The 19,272-nt window shown below is 38.0% G+C and overlaps 1 protein-coding gene and 2 pseudogenes across 5 annotated transcripts in view; all 3 read right to left on the reverse strand.

The window, feature by feature from the left end:
* Naaladl2 (N-acetylated alpha-linked acidic dipeptidase like 2) overlaps positions 1-19,272 on the reverse strand; it is a 1,340,311-nt gene that overhangs the window by 917,147 nt on the left and 403,892 nt on the right. The gene's annotated exons all lie outside the window — the stretch shown is intronic.
* Positions 64-629, reverse strand: LOC128105872 (N-alpha-acetyltransferase 11-like; annotated as a pseudogene).
* Positions 755-2,481, reverse strand: LOC128105873 (thioredoxin-like protein 4A; annotated as a pseudogene).

Here is a 19,272-nt window from a genome sequence, read left to right on the forward strand (position 1 = left end):
TGAGTTCAAGTCCCAGGCTAAAATAAATACCTCAGTGTTCAAGCAGGCTTCAGGAGGTAGAACTCAAGCCACATAAACATCTTGGACATCATTGCTGCTGCCGTCACTGTCATCTCCAGGTAGGCTTTCCTGTTGACAGGACTCCTTAGAACCAAGAACCTTAGAACCACTGAGTCTCCTGGTCCTCCCTGGAGCCTAGAACCACACTACCTGCCTTCTTTGGCACCATCTGCTTTCTCAAACCATCTGCTCTCTTTGAGAGATGCCGCTTCACACTGTATGCATCTTCCCCATCTGCAAGGGACTTGGAGTCCAGATCACTAGTTTGGAATAAGGTGTTAGAATTTAGGTAAAAGGCTGCCCAGTTGCTCTTCCTCATGTGCAGAAACAAGTACTTAGCACTGAAGCTCCCAAACGTGACCCGTGAAAACTAATCCATCAGAATCTGGGCCAGGCCAAGTCAGTAAGGTGCTATGCCCACAGAGATCACCATCAATATCCTCTTCTATTCTGGGCAGGGCATAACCCACTCTCTTGCCATTCTTGTCCTCACTAAAAGGCATGATAGCAAGAGTACTTCATCTGCCAGCTCTCATGAAGTCTAAGGAGGTTTCAGTGTGCACATTCATAAGGCCACCTGGCCAAGCATGGCAGATGTTCCTATTGGTGGTTATTGAAATGCCTGTCAGACTGGAGCATCCAGGACAAGCAGCACTGAAACTGTTTCCTAAAAGCTGAGCTATCCAAACAGGGCTCACACAAGATGAAAAAGATCTCCCTTTATCTTCCATTTCTTTTCATCAAAGATGTACAGAATCTCATCTATCTTCATGCCATGGGTTCTCAGTCATGTCTGAAAGGAATGAAAATCATGTGCTCCTCCTCCAAATGAACAGCTTGATCTACCTGCCAGTACAGGTGTGAAAGCATATAAAGCAACTTGATCAAGTCTTTGTAGTTGGGCTCTGCAAATACCTCTCTAGGCCTACATATCCTAATTACCAGGTCCTGTCACCAGCACCAGCACCTCCTGTGCAGCTTAGTTATGTTCATTGTGATATGTTTTTTCATTATTGATGATGAACTAATGGAATGATACAAATCTGTGAATGGATAAATACCAATTCAACCTTATTTTTCTTCCTTTAGGTAGAGTTGAATGGAAGTGGCCCTCATTATTCCAAATTTCATAGGACTGTCAACCCCATTCTGGATAGTATATAGTGGATAGTAATATGGTTACTATTGTAATGTTACACAAATGGAAAGACATTGTAAAAATTTATTACCAGTTAAGTATAGAGAATCCAATGTTTACCCAAAGACAGATGAATTTGTATGAATGTATTTTCTCTTCTAGTTAGGTCCCAGAATAGTAATATGTAAGTGAACATACAGAAAAAAACAATAGAAAAAATATATCTCATATATAATATATATATATATACATATATGTGTGTGTGTGTGCATGTATCTGCACATACACACACACACACACACACACACACACACACACACACACACGTACATCTCTATAAAACAGGGTGTCATTTTGTTCTCATTACTTTCCCACAGTCAGTGACTACCTCAAGCCCTTCACTGCAGTTGCTGCTGGCCTGTGCTCTTCATAATCCACCTTGGAGTCAACACCCTATACGGAGACCCTCCAAGACTCTTGGGCTGCATGAACTGATTCACTACAAGGATACAAGATACAAGTCATTTGGCAGGCACTCTCCCTCCCATTCTTCTCTGTAATTTAGTAAATCTGGTATTCCACTCACCTCCTTCCTTATAGTTACTGTTGTAGTAGGGCTATGTGGCTCAGTGGTGGTACTGTCTCCATCACTAGATTTTATCTCCCATAACAAAAATTAAAATAAATGCAATGGAATGCTGTACAATTAATGTCCTCTTCTACCTCTAAGATACCTCTTCCGTTTATTCTCTAACCAGAATTTAAGTTTTACTAAAGATAATTAATTAAGATATTTAAGCGTTAGGTTCAGGAGAAAGAGGCATTCAGAGAGAAAGGAAGGCACATTCCAGAGCACGAATGGAGCTTTCCAAAGCATGCCCTCTTTGATTCTGGTCATCCTGAAATTCAGTTTTCTCATGACATATCTGCCTCCTAAAACTCCTGTTGATATAACAGCCTTCTTTGTTCCCATTCTCTGACCATAGTTAGTTCCCAGGGATCTAATTTATGACTTCTAAGTGCCTTACAGTTTGCCTCTGCAGATGGGTCTCCTTCTGCAGTAGTGCTGGGGAGTTTCAGGTTATAGTCTTTCTCATGCATTAATTCTAGGCTTGAACCACTAAGCCCCCACCAAATCAGACTTCTGCCATCTACCTTTTCATCTCTTAATATGCAAACCTCTACTATGCTTCCCTGAGAACTCTGACACATGAGTCTTCTCTCTCACCTCCGACCTCATCTGAAATCCTCTCATTTCTGCTCAAACACTGGACATCTGCCATCTTCTCATCACTCCTGTCAGTGGTACCATCTACCACTACACCTTAAAAATGTCCACTGCTTGAACTTCATCCTAGGTCTTGCCTCATTATCACAATCTAAATCCTAGTCTTTGCACCAGGACACGCCTTATAAATTAAATACTCTTATTGGAAGTGGTCTCTTTATGTTTCTCTTTTCTAAACTGCATTCTCATCCTCCATTGTCTAAGTCAGTTAAAAACACTATTCTCGCCAGGCAGCGGTGGTGCACGCCTTTAATCCCAGCATTCGGGAGGCAGAGCCAGGCAAATTTCTATGAGTTTGAGGCCAGCCTGGTCTACAGAGTGAGATCCAAAACAGGAACCAAAACTACACAGAGAAACCCTGTCTCAAAAAAAAAAAAAATAATAATAATAATAATAATAATAATAATACACTCTTCTTTTTTGTCAAAACCAGAAAACTTCAAGTTTACACTATTTCTTCTTTCTGCATTCAATACAAGCAAAATTTCAACTGACTTCAGCTGTTTTTCAAATATAGTTTTATTTAGATTTCATGATTATGACATAGATTCAGCTGTTCATTACTATGAGACACTGAAGACAAATTTGAAAATTAAAATGATGGTGAGCTGACTATGATGACAGAGGAATATGGTTAAGTTATGTCCTGAGTACTGCAAATTACTCCTCATCTTCATAATCACCCAATAAGGAACATGTGGTTGATCTACACAAAATAAATAATTATATAAATACATTTTCCAGAAAACTAATGATTTGTCAAAAGTCAGGACCAGTTTCCTCATGACTATAAAATCATGTACAATAGATCATAATAAACAATGTAACAGTGCTTCGATGCCTCACAGTTATCTGAAATGTACTGTATTCAAAGGTAAAGGTATCACATTTGTCTCCTCCAAATAATCATATCTACCCTGCACAACTCTTGTATATCTTCTATTAACTGTATAACCAATCAGCAACACCAGCAGCTCAGCCTCCTGTTTGTGCATTTGAAGACCCCTAGTATTTGATTCTCTATCAGTTTGTCTAGAGGCCATTTTGTCCCTCTCAGTCATTCATTTCTCCTGTTTCTCCCACTTATAGTGACTGCTTATCCCAGTAACCCCGGTCAGTACCAATGTAGAGGAGAACCACAGTAATGGGGAGGAATAGATTATCCAAATTTGAATTACAAGTGACTACTTCAAATTCCTTGGAATAAAAACACACCATGCCATGTACTTGTCTTCTTAAGAAGGCTCTTTCAATTTTAAGACAGTGTTTATTTCTCAATGGCATTTTAGTTAAGACTTACGTTTTTATTGATCATGATAAGTGCTGCTACTTTATGCTCAACTAATTTTCATGTTTGAATAAATGTAAATCATAGGACTAGCACTATGAATTTTATGTTTGCTTTCTCTAAGAATATTGGATGTATTCTTGTTAAAAACACAGAGTATTGGCGATGGTTCTCGGCAAGAGAAGTACTATAGCAAGCATGCCAGATATGGTCTTTCATCACAGGACAAAAGGTTAATGTAGAAAAACATACAGTAAACAAATTTACATGAAAAGAAAATGGTCCATGGTGAAACATTAAGAGAAAAGATATCACACCGTGAGACAGAGCCTGGCAGCTTTGGCTCGGGTGCTTCGTCACTGAATCCCTGACACACCACCCGGTAACTGAAGGGCAGTAAGAAGGCAGAAGTTTCTGAAGGCAACCAGTACCTACAGGTCTCAGCATGGAATCGGCCAGCATGCTGTTTTGTTTGAAGACAAGAGAAGACTGAGACAGTTGGGAGACTCAAATAAGCTTTGTACATTTAATTTCTGTCCTAAGGGGCATACAAACTAGTTCTTTCAACTTTTTATGTAATTATACTCTTATACCAATGCATATTTCATATAAAGAATACTTTTTTCCTAAAACATTCTGTGACCTACATCTCAGTATTACTATAGATTGTCACTAAATTACATCAGAGTACTTGGATAGATGTAATTTATTAGTTACTGAATTTTACATATACAAACAATATTTTTGTTTTTGTATTATGTAAAATAAGATTTTCTGATCTGTAAAAAAAATGTTTTCCCAAAGAAATCTGTATAGGTAAAATAGAAAACTGAACAGAATAAAAATATAATCCTTGGGGAGGAAAAACAGTACTATTCTTGTTATATTTTCTTGTTTTATCACAATTTTCTATTTTTCATATGGAAAATAAATACTTTGAGGCAGCAACATTACCTCACTCCATCTGAAGGTCATAGACCAATTGTCTGCAAGTCAATGCCAGTGTTCTCTTCTGTATTGATGTTCTCTACCCACCCTCCCCAATACATCTGCACACAACTTACAACCGGATCAGAACTACAGGAGAAAGAAACCACTCAAGCTATATATGCTTTTAATATCTTATATTTTCAAATGAAGAGTTAAGACATTCAAATGCTTAGATCTTCAAATTGTTTTTCATTTAGTTCTTCAGTGCCTAAAATCAAATCTGAGTTTTTAATTCATTCTAGCTAAATAGTCAAATATTGAGTCACACTTCCAAATCAAGTCTCTATTTTCCATTTATCATTTTGATTTGTTTTACTTCCTTCTTCTTTCCATGTTTACAAAATATTTGAAAATTATCTGTATTTTTTTTTCTAACAAGTATGTGTGAGGAATATTCATTGTGTTTAGGAACTTTGTAGCTCAAGATTCTGAAATGAATTACATAGTACTTTTGCTGTTTCTCTATCATTTTAAATAATACTCAGTACTGTCTAACAAATGCTTTTTTTTAAAGTTAGGCCCTTATCCTGCTGTTTATTGTCTGACCAAGAAATCTGTGGATCTCTGGAATCATTTCATGGCATCTCAACCAATGCATACTAAAACCAATTTTATGTGGTTGCTTGGGAGCTTGAGTGGAAGCCTGTGAGTTATGCAGTAGTCGTCTGGAATGTCCGAACATGTATTTCATATACACATTTAAGTCCTGTTGTGGTAACAGCATGTGTCGGTTGTCAGGCAAGTACTCCCCCACCAGTCTACAACCCCAGTGCATAGATATGCTTTCTTACTTGTAGTCTGTGACAAAATAAGCTGGTATTGTTTTACAGCTTCTTTGTTTGCAAAAAGTGGAAAAGAGAGAACAAAACAGAGATATATTTTTTATCTTCCTTCTCAGGGGGCTTTCAGTCAAACCCCTCCGTTTTTTTTTTTTTTCCTCTTTGGCCATTAATTGCAATGTTAAGATTCTAGAGCCAATTAAAACCACTATTTCCAATATCGAAATACTATACTGAGCTACAGCTTCTTAGATAACTGTCTATGGGATGAAATATCAAGAATCATCAGAGAGGAGGCAGATTTCACCTCGATGGCAAAGTGCATTCCTCTTTGCCTGTCACCAAGAAATGTGGTTGTGAAGGAGGATTTTTCAAGACTCATCAGTACTTAGTGGGACTTGTCTGTGGTTGCATTACTGATTCATAAACAAGAGGAAAATACAATACAGTGGTCCCTAAGGCTTTTCAGTATCTCATGCTCTATTTTCAAAGGAAGTCTTTTTCTTTTTCTTTTTTCTTTCTTTCTTTCTTTTTTTTTCTTTTTTGAGAAAACAAAGAAATCACATAGCTGGACCTTGAGAGCATAATCATTTCTCAGATCCCAAGTCCCACAGCAAAGGTGACTGTATTGTTTTCAAGGTGGACACTCACATCTGTATGATTATTGCATTGCATTCACTGTTGATTACATTTTTCTTTTGGAATGTTTGAGCAGATAAGATTTTATGCATTTTCTTTAAATTACACTCATTTGTACAGGGTCATAGTAGAGCCTAAACTTCACTGATCAGAGCTTTAGAGGGGATGGATATCCTGCTTTTCAATAAAAAATACTAAAGCATTTATGAAAGCAACTTCTAAAGCATTTAGCTGTGAGGATGATTAAATGTATCTATCAGCAGAGCAAGCAAATGGGCCTGTCAAATAAAACTGTTTACACATCCTTTTCCTGAAGAGAGATTAGAAGCTCAGGGGTTCAAGTGAAGCCCAGTACCCTGTTTCGTTTTCATCCTAATGATATTTTCTTTGCAAACTTGTCAGCTACCCATTTTCCCTTCACTTGTAAACCAGGTGTAATACTTTCTAATAATAAGCCAACAACATGCTTAGTTAATAATCCTTCCAAAATTAACTGTGATTAAAAAAACGAAGGTTGGCTCACAGTCCTACTCAATTATTTAAATGTGTTTAAACTCTTTCCAAAATCCAGAGAATAGAACAGAATGTAATAATTATATGGTATTTATACACATATAATCATCAGATTAATACGGCATCCTTTGTTCCACTCCTGAAAGGGAATGGAAGCAGATTCAAAGACAGGGAACCCCTTTTAAATACATGAAAAAATTTAATTGCATTATTATTGATAATAATGGTTAAATGATCACAGCATAGTGTATGTATACAGCACCTTTTCTTCGAGAATTTGTAGTGATTTTAACCAAAAGAAAATGTTTCCTTTTAAAACACTCTCAGGGCCATAAAATATCATTTCAGTCAAAGCTGTGTCTTTCATGCGAGTTAAAAGTCCAGGAACACTGTACCCTAAAGCATTTGAAAAATTGCTTCTCCCTCAGCACCAGGTTTTAACTAAGTATCATGCTATTAACCAACTTTACTTCATGTTCCAGTTAACGTATTGCTTGTCAATCTATTTCAAATAAGGTCCAGATTCTATTTCCACTTAGAAAGACCAAGGAATCAGAAGACAGCTCCTCAGCTCAGCTGCGTTGATTTCATTATTTCTTGTATTATACTTCAAATGCCATCCCCTAATCTCATTTCCCTTCCCCAGGATTCTGTGCCTTGTTGCTGAGAACATCCTGAAGCCATTTTCTCACGTGTTCTTGCCTAGGGGCAGGCTTATTTAACTAGGATCCATATGGGGTTTCAGTACTTGGCATTTTTAGTTGCATCACTGTTTCCAAAATGTGCAATACTGTTCTCAGGTTATGAGAACTTCTAGAAAGCTGCAGAAAGTTTCAACTCTAAAGAGCTCTGCTAAATCAGTAAAACATCCCAACCCCTAAGTATCTCTGCTTTCCAATGTTCAAGTTTCTATTATCTATCTACTAAGACAGGTGTCCACCTATCTTAATCTAGCCTCTGTCACATAACAAGGATAGGTTAAAGGAGAGTTCCTTGCACCTGTCTTAATGTAGACTGTTGTTAAAATTCTACAAGGACCAGGAGCCAACTGGAAAGTCTTCTTGGGGCTTCAGAAACCATTCTAGGTACTCACAGGCATGGTTTGCAGTGGTGAATGCTGAGATTCCTTCCCACCATACACAGTAAGTATGCACACCAAACCAGTTCAGCAGGTCGGAGAATGCAGTTCTGCTACCCTCAGGCTGTACCTCCCAGCCACAGACACCAAGGCACCTATGTTCTTCCTAGACTCCTTTGTTATTCTTCTACTAGCCAGAAAGAAACAGCATTGTTTCTTAAAGCATGCCATGAGAAGCACTCCGTGGGTTTCATCAGATGACTTCTGGTTGAAAGGTTTAATTAAATGTCTTAAAAGTGACTGTGCTTACCGTGTAGTCAAGCAGAAAGCCAAGACTGGGAGGTCCAGTCCCATCATAACCTGAGTCCAAGACATTGTTTTCCAGGTCATAAATACAAAACCTAAAATATGTCACTGTTGAAAGCACTTGGAAAACTGGCTTTCATTATGGATTTGGAAAGTAAATGCTTCTAGAAAATAATGGCCCCAAGTCTTGAATAAAATTACAGGCTCTGGGTGGTTACAGTGGAGACTGAAATTCTGACAAATGCTTCTGTGAAAACAAGGACACTTTTTCACAATTTCATAGGATTTCTGTTCTACTCCACACAATGTGTTTACTGGACTCCATGTCTTCCAAGCTCTCCTCTGGCCTGACTCTTCTCACGGTCTGCTCTCCAGAGCTGCACTGTCTTTCACAGGGCTCAGCCAACTCCTCTGGACTCAGAACAGTGTTTTGTTTTGTTTTTTCTTCCCTGCTGAGCCCTATCTTTTTATAGACTGTACATAATTGTTTCCTAGAACTAGAGAACAAAGAGGAACCAAGGCAGGAAGGAGAGCTGCTATTCCAAGCTCCCAGAGAACCCACACTGCTGTGAGGCAAGCAACTGACTCAGTTTGTGTAGAGGAGCAGAGGAGACTCTCCACTCAAGACCTCTCTCACCTGGTGAGAACTCAGAACTCAGCAATATGTTTTACTCAGTAATCTCCAGGGTGAGTTATTATGCCATGCCTTTTACAGGGAGACTTGGAAATGTGTAACTAAGGATAAAGCCTGAGAAACAGCTTAGGAAAGTTCACAGGGGCTGATTCTGAGGTAGGAGTGATCAGGCAAGCTCCATAAACTGGGTAATCACACAGTCTTTGTCTGTTTCACAGTTTTTCTTGATTCTTTCTTGTTTGTTAATAAGATACATAGAGAAGTCGAAAATGTAAGCCATTCATGGAAGAAAAGAGGTGTGGGGAATCCAGGACTACAGCACCTTTTAGGTAGTTGGTAAAGGAGCTGCACTTCACCCAGTCACCTGACCAATGGCTTCCACTCATGCTCCAGACCAACAGGCAGATCAACAGAGTTACACACAAAATACAAGAAAATGATTCTTCCATTCCTCAGCAAATAACAGGCACATGCCTGCTCTTTATGACCCACTATCATGTATGCTATTCATAGTTGTCATTCTGTCTTACCCTACGTAATTCACACTTAAATCCTGGGAATATTATGAACTTCTATCATAAAATTCATATCTTAAACTCTCTGTCTGGCCACTCTGACATGGAGACTCAAAGAAATTGCTTTTCGTGTTTGGAAAGATAATTAAAATCCTTTCATATTAAACTCAAGATAGAATTGGATTAACTTAACTATGAAAGCCCAGTTTCCCATGCTGTTGAAATATGAAAGATCAATAGTGCCTGGGCTTCAGTAACAAGAACATGTACAACCAGGTACTTGACTGTGCCATATATGTGTGTGTGTGTGTGTGTGTGTGTGTGTGTGTGTGTGTGTGTGTGTGATTTATACATTTTATACATATGATAGATGTACTATATTTGTGCTATTTCATGTATATACTATATATATTATATATAAAGGACTATATTATATAAATAAGTACTGCTATATATGGGTATGTATGCATATATACACACACATATGTACATATATATATATATATATATACATACATACATACATGAAATACCAGCAAAATGAAGAATCTGATATATCTATGGTTAGCACTTGACCAAAGGCTATTTTGTGCTGCTCTAATATAATGAAATAGACTGGGAATTTATAATTAGCACTACTTTACTATTCACAGTTCTGAAGAACAAGAAGTCCATGATCAACTGTATGCATTTGGCATGAAGTTCTTGCTGCATCTTCACATGGCAGAAGGTAGAAGGGTAACAGGACATCAACAGCCTTTCCTACAGTGGCATTAACCTACTTAAGATAGTAGAACACTGTAGATGTAACCAACCTTCTTATTAAATAAGAAACACAGAACCAATGCAAAGAAGAAAACCAAGAGGTCAGAGCTAAGAGCTAAAACCTTACTCTTCCTCCTGCAGTGGTCCTACCTCTCCGAACCAGAGCTACCCCTGTGTTAAAGTCTTTATATAGAGTTCCTGTTCTGCCTTCTCATTGGTTGTAAACCCAACCACATGACCACCTCCTCACGGCCTGTCTGTATAGGCCTCCAGGTTTTCTATGATTGGTATTGAAATTAAAGGCATGTGTATCTAATACTGGCTGTATCCCTGAACACACAGAGACTTACCTAGCTCTGCCTACCAAATGCTGGGATTACAAGCGTACGCCACCACTGCCCTGCTTTCCTATGGCTTGGTAATAGCTCTGACCCCCGGGCAACTTTATTTATTAACATACAAATAAAATTTTAATACAAATAAAATATCACCATAGAGCACTCATAGCACAAACACCTCCCCACCCAGGCGGTCTTCTGTCAAAGATACATTCCAACCAACACATTTTAGCCATATATTTACACTCTAGCACCCTCCATTTCTGCCTAGAGATGGTCCAGCATATCAAATAGTCTACATAAGTCTTCAGAAAATTATTGCTAAAGGTACATATAAGGACTCCAGTAATAATAATATAAGATCCTCAAAGACAAATACTTGTCATTCAGCTATGGATTTCATGTATGAAGAACAATACCTGAACATAGTATTTCAAATAAAAAAATGCTCATTTTCAAGTAACTGGGGAATTTTAATTTTTCTTTCTTTCTTTTGAAACATAGTTTCACACTATAATTTAGGTTATCCTGGGACTCACTGTGTAGCCCAGGCTAGTGTAAACTTTTGGCACATCTCCTACCTCAGCCTTACAAGGGCTAGGATTACATTGGTGAGTCACCATGAGCAGCTCAGAATAATTTTTTAAAAACACATGCTGTTAAGTAAAAGACAAAATTAGTCTTTGAAAACACTTTTATTCCATTTATTTTCATCATTTTGAAATTCAGTTTCAGATATAGGACTGGGTAGGGCATTGACAACATAACATTAGGGTATTATGTGGATGAAGACTCTAGGTTGTATTTGATTCTATAGGTAGTAAGCAAACTGAGCAAAATATCTTTATACACATAAATAAAACTAGAAATTATCCCTACATTGATTTCCTTTTATTGTAAATAATTTAGAAATAGTATAAAACACTGAAGTTCCTTTGCTCCCCAATAGCTCTCAAAGCTATCTGTTTCCATGTGAACCAGACTGAAATGACAGTGTGTCAACACTCCAAAAAGCCAGGTCTGAACTCTCTGTAGACCTGCCAAGGTTACAATTGAACTGAGGTAAGATTAGAAGAGGACAGGGTACGTGATACTAAAAAGTCTCTGAGGCCCACCTAAAGGAAAAAATGACCCATGTTAACCAGATCCACAGGGCTCTCCAACTTCCATGGGCCCACAGGGCTAAGAGCATTGTTTTCCAGCATGAACCACAGCAGTAAGCTGACTCAATGCATTCCTCATTTTAGGTCAAATCTGTACATGTTTTCCTGATGTATTCAGATTATAAATTCTGAAAGTGCTATATTCTGTACACATATAACAGGATATATATGTGCGTATACATACATACATATATATATCAGGATATATATGGAAATGTATGTATGTATGTATATATATATATATATATATATATATATATATATATATATACATATATGGAGAATGGGAAAGCATACTCTGTCAGAAATGTAATATGGAAGTATGAGAAAAAGGGAACAACAGAAGACAATCTATATTCACGTGCTCGGACTCAAACATATTGACTACTATCCCCATACACAGAGATGGTGAAGGTGTGGGAGAGGTATGTTTCCTCCTACATTTATGTTCAACCTGTTAACTGCACCAGCATAGCCTACAAGAGGCTATCAGATGCCAGCAGTTGTATATATTTTACAGAGAATCAATTTATGAAATGCCCTTATAATCCAGGTGTCTCTCTCATACTTTTCCAAGGAATACTACTACTTAGAGTTAAGATATATATATATACATATATATATATATACACACACACACACATATATATATGTGTATATACATGTGTGTGTGTGCGCATGTGTATAATATGATATATATGCATTTATATTATCTCATATATATGATATATATTATACCTCTTGGTTAATAAAATTAAAACAAATAAATTATTCTCATGATCATTCTAAATGAGACTTTTTGGTAAATGAGCCTTTAAATCTAAATTAGATTCATAACATTATGTTTTTATTAATTATCATTAAGAGCGTTTTTTAGTAATAGCATTTTACACAGTATTCCAAAAGGTAGTCTAGAAAAGATACAAAGATATAAAAATAAGATTCTATAATTCTTAAGCAAGTATAGTGAAGATTAATGAAACCAAAGAGAAATTCAGTAATTTATCTGTAAATTGAATGATGTACTTTAATTTTCAAGCAGGTATAAATCATCTGCTTTTTGATCTCAACTGTGTTATATTTCACAGATGTATGCTTATTTTATTTTATTTTTGAGACAGGGTTTCTCTGTGTAACAGTCCTGGCTGTTCTGGAACTTGCTTTGTAGATAAGGCTGGCCTCAAACACACAGAGATCCTCCTGCCTCTGCCTCCTGAGTGCTGAGATTAAAGCCATGTGCAGCTATTTTGATTAGTTTATCTGAATGAAAATTTTAATATTTTACAAATTTTTTGCTGACAGTATTTTTTATAATTTCATAAGAATAATCTAAACAAAAAGCAATTATCAAATACGTTTTAAAAATTATGTTCTGATCAAAATTTTTTTTATAAAGCTGGTAATTTTCCAGAGTAGAATAATAGAAACACTGCAAAAAATACTAGGGGATTTTTTTATTAATTTATTTTCTGAGAAAAGAATTTCACAAAAAATATAATAAAAAAAAAGTAAAAACAAGGAAATGTGTGAGCCACCCTGTTTTTGTTTCCAAGAACTTAAGTTTGGTTGCCTAGTCTAGCCAAAGTCAATAAAGCCAGCCCTTTCAAAGGGCAAAGGTATCTGATTAAGTAAGACATGAAAAATAAACCACTCCTCCAGCTGATAAGCTGGCCCTCTGAGAGGGGTTTTCTTCATTTAAAGACTGGAGTTACTTTGATTACAAGGACACTTAACTTGTAAACCTAAGTGATAGCGATGACAGTGCTTGATTACAAACAAAACATCCACGTGTACACACAAGAATAAAAATCCGCCAGTGCTGGGGAAAGCACCCCGAAAACCCACTGGAGCCCAGAGGCACCGAGTCTCCAGTTTCACACGGATTATACGGTTTTGTCTACTTTCCACTATGCTTGTGCTCCTCTGTTAAAGGAGCGAGCACAGCAGCCACAACATCCACCTTCCACTTAGCAACAATCCCCACTCTCTACCCGCTCCTCAGAAATACCTCAAAACTCAATGGTGACACATGGACAGAAGCACACACGCGTGCAGGCACACGCACGCACGCACAGAGTTAACAACACTGCTGATGTTTCTGATTGAGAACGTTTGAAAGGCTCTTGGCACTTACCTTGCAAAGACATGTTAGGTAAACCAGCTTCATTCTCTCCCATTTTATTCTTTCTTTGTAAAGGGGGCCCTGCAGTTTCGGGTTGGGTCAGCTATCCCGCAAGCCTTGTGACCTTCTGACTTGCTACAGTAGTATTGTAACAGTACACTACCGGCTTTCTTCTGTGAATAATTACCATTTGGCTTCCTGAGTTACCTAGTCTTGCAGGACCTGTTTTACTATAAAGTGAGCTCACATACTTTCTTCCAAAGTCCTGCTACTAGCCTGCTTGACAACACAAGGCTTTGTTTCAGTTTGGATATTGACTTTTTCCCGTGTTGGCGGTATTACCAACATGCCATGATTCAGAGGCAATTTTTCTCTTCTGTCTTTTTTGTTTGTTTTCTTTTCTTTTTAGTGTTCTTACTCTGTTTCTCTAAGAGATATATAATAAAAACTTAAGTACAGTATGCAATATCTATTTTCTCAATAGAGGAAATGATCAGTATCAGAATCTGTGTTGTACAGTTGAGTTAGGATATAAAATGGAGTAATATCTATATCAGGAAATTAACATGGAGATTAAAAATAATGTGTGACTCCACTAAACACTGAATGACGGATGATGAACATAAAATAAGGAACACTTCTTCTTCCTCTTTCTTTCCCTCTTCCTTCCTTCCTTCCTTCCTTCCTTCCTTCCTTCCTTCCTTCCTCCCTCCCTCCCTCCCTCCCTTCCTCCCTCCTCTCTCTCTCTCTCTCTCTCTCTCTCTCTTTCTTTCTGTCTGTCTTTTGCCTCAGGTAGAAAGAGACACTAGCTGTTGTTTGACACCAGGTATGCCTACATATTTATTCATTGTTTTATTCACTTAACATTTGTTCCTTTTTTAAAGGAATGGTCACACTATGTAGCCCACCTGGCCTGGAATTTGTGCTTTCTGTACTCTCCCAAATTCTGGGATTTCAGCTAGGCATCACTGCACGGGACTTAACAGGGAGATTTAAATAAGTTATTTCAGACTGAGTGAGTGTGGTGACACACACCTTCAATCCCAGCAATGGGGGAGCAGAGGCAGGTAGAGCTCTGTGCCTTTGAGGCCAGCCTGGTCCATGTAGCAAGTTCCAGCAAAAGCTCATTGTAAAATGTTGAAAGAAAAAAAAAATTAATCCATTCAGTCGTAGAGCCCAGTCCTTATTTGCATGGATTACTGATAGTCACGTATTTTTATAATAGGAAATAGAGTTAACTGACAGTAGCTGCTGTAGCTCAAGGAAACACAAGCTCTAAGATGAGCCATAAATTGGAATTTCATCTTTAATTTATAATTTGTAAATGACAGTAGAAATTCATAAAATAATGGGGATTTATTTGAATTTCCACTTTCTCCCTCTTAGGTTCTTTGACTCTTGGCTTTCACCAGAAAAATAACAAATATGTATACATACATACATGACTCAGTTTCTTCCTTTAACATCTCATGCACGTTTACAAGTAATCTGTATACATGTTTGCTAGCTTATTAAGGCAATGTCTGATTTTATAATCAGTCTATATAAGCATCAGTAATGGCTAGAAATTATCTTCAAATGCATTAAAAATAAAGAAAAAGTAACAGTAAAATAATACTTCTCAGAATTCAGTTTTATTTTATTGATATTATGTGTATGTATGGGAGTGTCTGTTTTTGTGTGTGGGTATATGCATGTAAGTGCAGCTGCCTACACAGACCAGAGGTTTCAGATCCCCTGCAGCTGGAGTTCTAGGCTATATTGAACCATCTGAAGTGGGCCTGGAAATCAAATTCTGGTCCTCTTCAAGATCAGTAGAGTGTCTTCAAAGCTGGGCCTTTTCTCCAGCCCTACGTATCCATGTTCTATGCTGACCTTACCATTTATCTTTCAGTTCCCTTCTCTCAGATGAGGATGCCAGACAACTTACTATCAAAGCCTAACTCCTAAGGGTAAGCCAGGGCCTCTGGTTCTAGTCATCCAGGCTTAGGTATGCTTCAGAACACAGCACTCCTGCTGAGTACAGTTGCATAGCTTAACATATGTACCATGCTGCAAATTTTGCCAAAAGCAGGCTGAAATTGAATGTTTGCCAGTAGAATACTATAATAATCATATTCTGACTTCATGGTCACAGGAACAACATGTATGTTAATCTTCACTCTCTTTAACGAAGTTGGAAATGTATTAACACTACTGCCCTGGGCACCTACCATGAGTCAGTAAGGGTACAGCATGCCATTATGTGTGCATTGGTTTATGGATTAAAACATGAAGCAGGTTGCAGTGAAAGTAGAACACAGTGCTCCTGTTCTTGATCCAAGATAGTAGCATAAAAATCATATCAGAAACCACAAAATCTCAAAAATACACACATTCAGTAACAGAGACAGCTGGAGTATTCAGAAAGCACTCTGCACAGCCACATCTGCCTTTTCTCTCTATCTTCCATGCTTTTGCACATGCTTTGAAAGCTTCTTTCAGGGAAATGACTGCTGTTGCTACTGGTTATATATATACATATACATCTTCATGTGTACACATATGTATTTATTTGTTTGTGTGTGTGTAGTCCAGAAGGTATCTTGCCAAATGAATTTCTACCTTATGTTTTGAAGTAGGGTCTCTGACTGAAGGAGAGAACTTATTCTGTCTCTGCTCTCCAGTGGCAGATTGCAGATGCAAGCAGAGCTCACTTCTGATGTAGGTGCTGGAGATCTGCGTGCATGCTCATTCTTATATGGCAGATACTGAGCCATCTCCATAGTCTTTGATTTGTCTTTGAATAACCAAAATGTTTTCTACAATCCCAGAAAATTTCCTTATCTACTATTCACATGACTAACTTATTTGTAAAAGTTCTTTTGAAGCCCCTTCTGGGTTGAATCCCTTTGTGATGTCCTACACGTCCTTCTTTCATGATGCTGAGGTTTTTTCTTTCCCGGTCCTTGTCACACTGTATTGTCACACGTGCTTTTAACATTGCATACCTGCTCAGCACACATCTAGCACGCCTTCATCAAACACTGTAGAAAATTAATGAAATTGTTACCATCAGGGTACAATAAATGGTCTCAAAACAAAGGAGGACAGAAGTGAGCTTTAAAACAGTAGAGGGCATTATAGGTGGGGAAATGCCAGAGCTCGAAATTAGTCAGAGCTGGGGAAGTAGGAAGATGTACTTATAGAAGCAAAAAGTTGGAATAGTGATGAGAAAAGGGATGGGACAATTATGGGTCATTTAAAAGGGTCAAAGGCAGATGTAAACAGCAAAGACAAAACTCAATTCTTTAATTGAAATGTCTTACATTACATCAGCACACATACACAGACATGGCATACACATTAAAGCACAGAAAGGAATGTCATGGGGTCATTAGCCTATCAGCTTCATTTGATGCCAAAGAAAACTGACAATTGTAAAAATTTTCAAGAAAATTATCTGAATCTTGAAATGCTCTGAATCAATGTGCTCTGAACAATTTCCATAATTATGGTAGCCTTGTAAGATTTAGATGCCAAAATTAAAGTGTCTAACAACATCATTTAATCCTGAAATGGAGTCCAAGGAAAGTTGGAAAAGAAGAATATAATCATTGCTACATTATATTCAGACTAAAGGTTTATCTATAAACTACTCATAGAGGAAAAATCAATGTTAGAGGTTAAACTTGTATGAGATCAAATATGAGAGTACTTATGAATATCTGGTTCTGATTTTGAAGGAAGACATATGTTAGAATTTGAAAATTCTCAAGCGAGTCATGGGATGTAAGACACCAGCTATGCCAATCATTACAACAGCTTGATAATTCAACATACCTACTAGTTTCGTCAATACAGAAGAAATGATTTTATCCATAAAGAATAAATGAGATAAATAATTTGACTAAGACCATGTATTTGGAATATTAATGTTATAGAGAGGAAGGTAGAGAAAGTGATTAGAACCCTTGAACCAGAATATTTCTAGATTAAGTTATGATAGGACAAAATATGTGCTCCAGGGACTGGATCAGATTTGACAAAAGTCTAAAGAGCCAGAAGGAAGTCTTCACTCGGCCACGAAGACAGAATGATGGCTTTCCATTCTAAGGACTGGGAAGCATGCTCTTTCCTGAGATATGTGTTCTAAAGTATTTATTTACTAAATATTAGAGCAAAACAGGGAACAGTTCATTGGAATATTTAAAAGAGTTATTATTTAAATGTCCAATAGGATGACAGTCCAACAACAAATTATGTTGTTTTGCAAAGTCATAACAATTACCCAAAATGCCAAACCATCATACTGACTTCCAGAATCACTGTACAAGTTTACACTCCCACCAGCAGTGGAGAAGTGTTTCCCTTACTCCACATCCTCTCCAACATAAGTTGTCTTTAGTAGTTGTGATCTTAGTCATTGTGCCTGGTGTAAGATGGTATTTCAGTGTCATTTTGATTTGTATTTCCCTGATGGATAAGGAATCAACCACCTAAAGACCCAGCAATACCACTCTTGGGCATATACCCAAAAGATGCTCAATCATACCACAAGGTCACTTGCTCAATCATGTTCATAGCAGCATTATTTGTAATAGCCAGAACCTGGGAAAAACCTAGATGCCTCTCAACCAAAGAAGGGATGAAGAAAATTTGGTACATATACATACACAATGGAGTACTACTTGGCAGTAAAAAAAAAAAAATGACATCATGAAATTTGCAGGCAAATGGATGGAACTAGAAAAACCATCCTGAGTGAGGTAATCCAGATGCAGAAAGACAAACATGGTATGTATCCACTCTTAAGTAGATATTAGATGCAAAGCAAGGATAACCAGGGTACAATCTACAACCCCAGAGAAGAAAGGTAAAAAGGATGATCCTAAGAGGGACACTTATGAAGGGCCCCAGGAAGGGAAAATAGTTAAGATCTCCTGGGTAAACTGTAAGGTGTGTGTGTGGCAGGGAGATAGAAGGGAAGGAATGGGGGATGGGAACAAGAGGGGCTGAGATGGCTCAGTTAGAGGGAGGGACAGAGTGGGAGAGCAATGAAAGAGATATCTTGGTAGAGAGAAACATTAGGGGGTTAGGGAGAAACCTGGGGCTAGGGAAATCCCCAGAAATCCACAAGATGACACCAGCTAAGACTCCTAGCAAATATGGAGAGGGTGCCTGAACTTACCTTCCCCTATAATCAGATTAGTGACTACCTTAATTGTCATCATAGAAACTACATCCAGTAACTGATGGAAGCAGATGCAGAGATCCACAACCAAGCACTGGGCTGAGCTCCTGGACTTCAGGTGAAGAGAGGGATGAGGGATCACAGGAGCAAGTAAGGTCAAGATGGTGATGGGGAAAACCACAGAGACAGCTGACCCAAGCTGGTGGGAGCTCATGGACTCTGGTCTGTCAGCTGGGGAACATGCATGGGATCGAACTAGGCCCTCTGAATGTGGAGGGCAGTTATGTGGCTTGATCTGTTTGGGGTGCCCCTGGCAATGGGACCAGGACTTATCTCAGGTTCATGAAATGACTTTTTAGAACACATTCCCTAGGGTGGGATACCTTGCTCAGCCTTGACACAGCGGGGAGGGGCTTTGTTCTGCCTCAAACTTAGTATGCCAGACTTTGTTGACTCCCCAAGAAAGGCCTTACCTTCTCTGAG

The sequence above is a fragment of the Peromyscus californicus genome, unplaced genomic scaffold, assembly GCF_007827085.1.
Source record: "Peromyscus californicus insignis strain IS unplaced genomic scaffold, ASM782708v3 Scaffold_9__1_contigs__length_137607984, whole genome shotgun sequence".
NCBI lineage: Eukaryota > Metazoa > Chordata > Mammalia > Rodentia > Cricetidae > Peromyscus > Peromyscus californicus.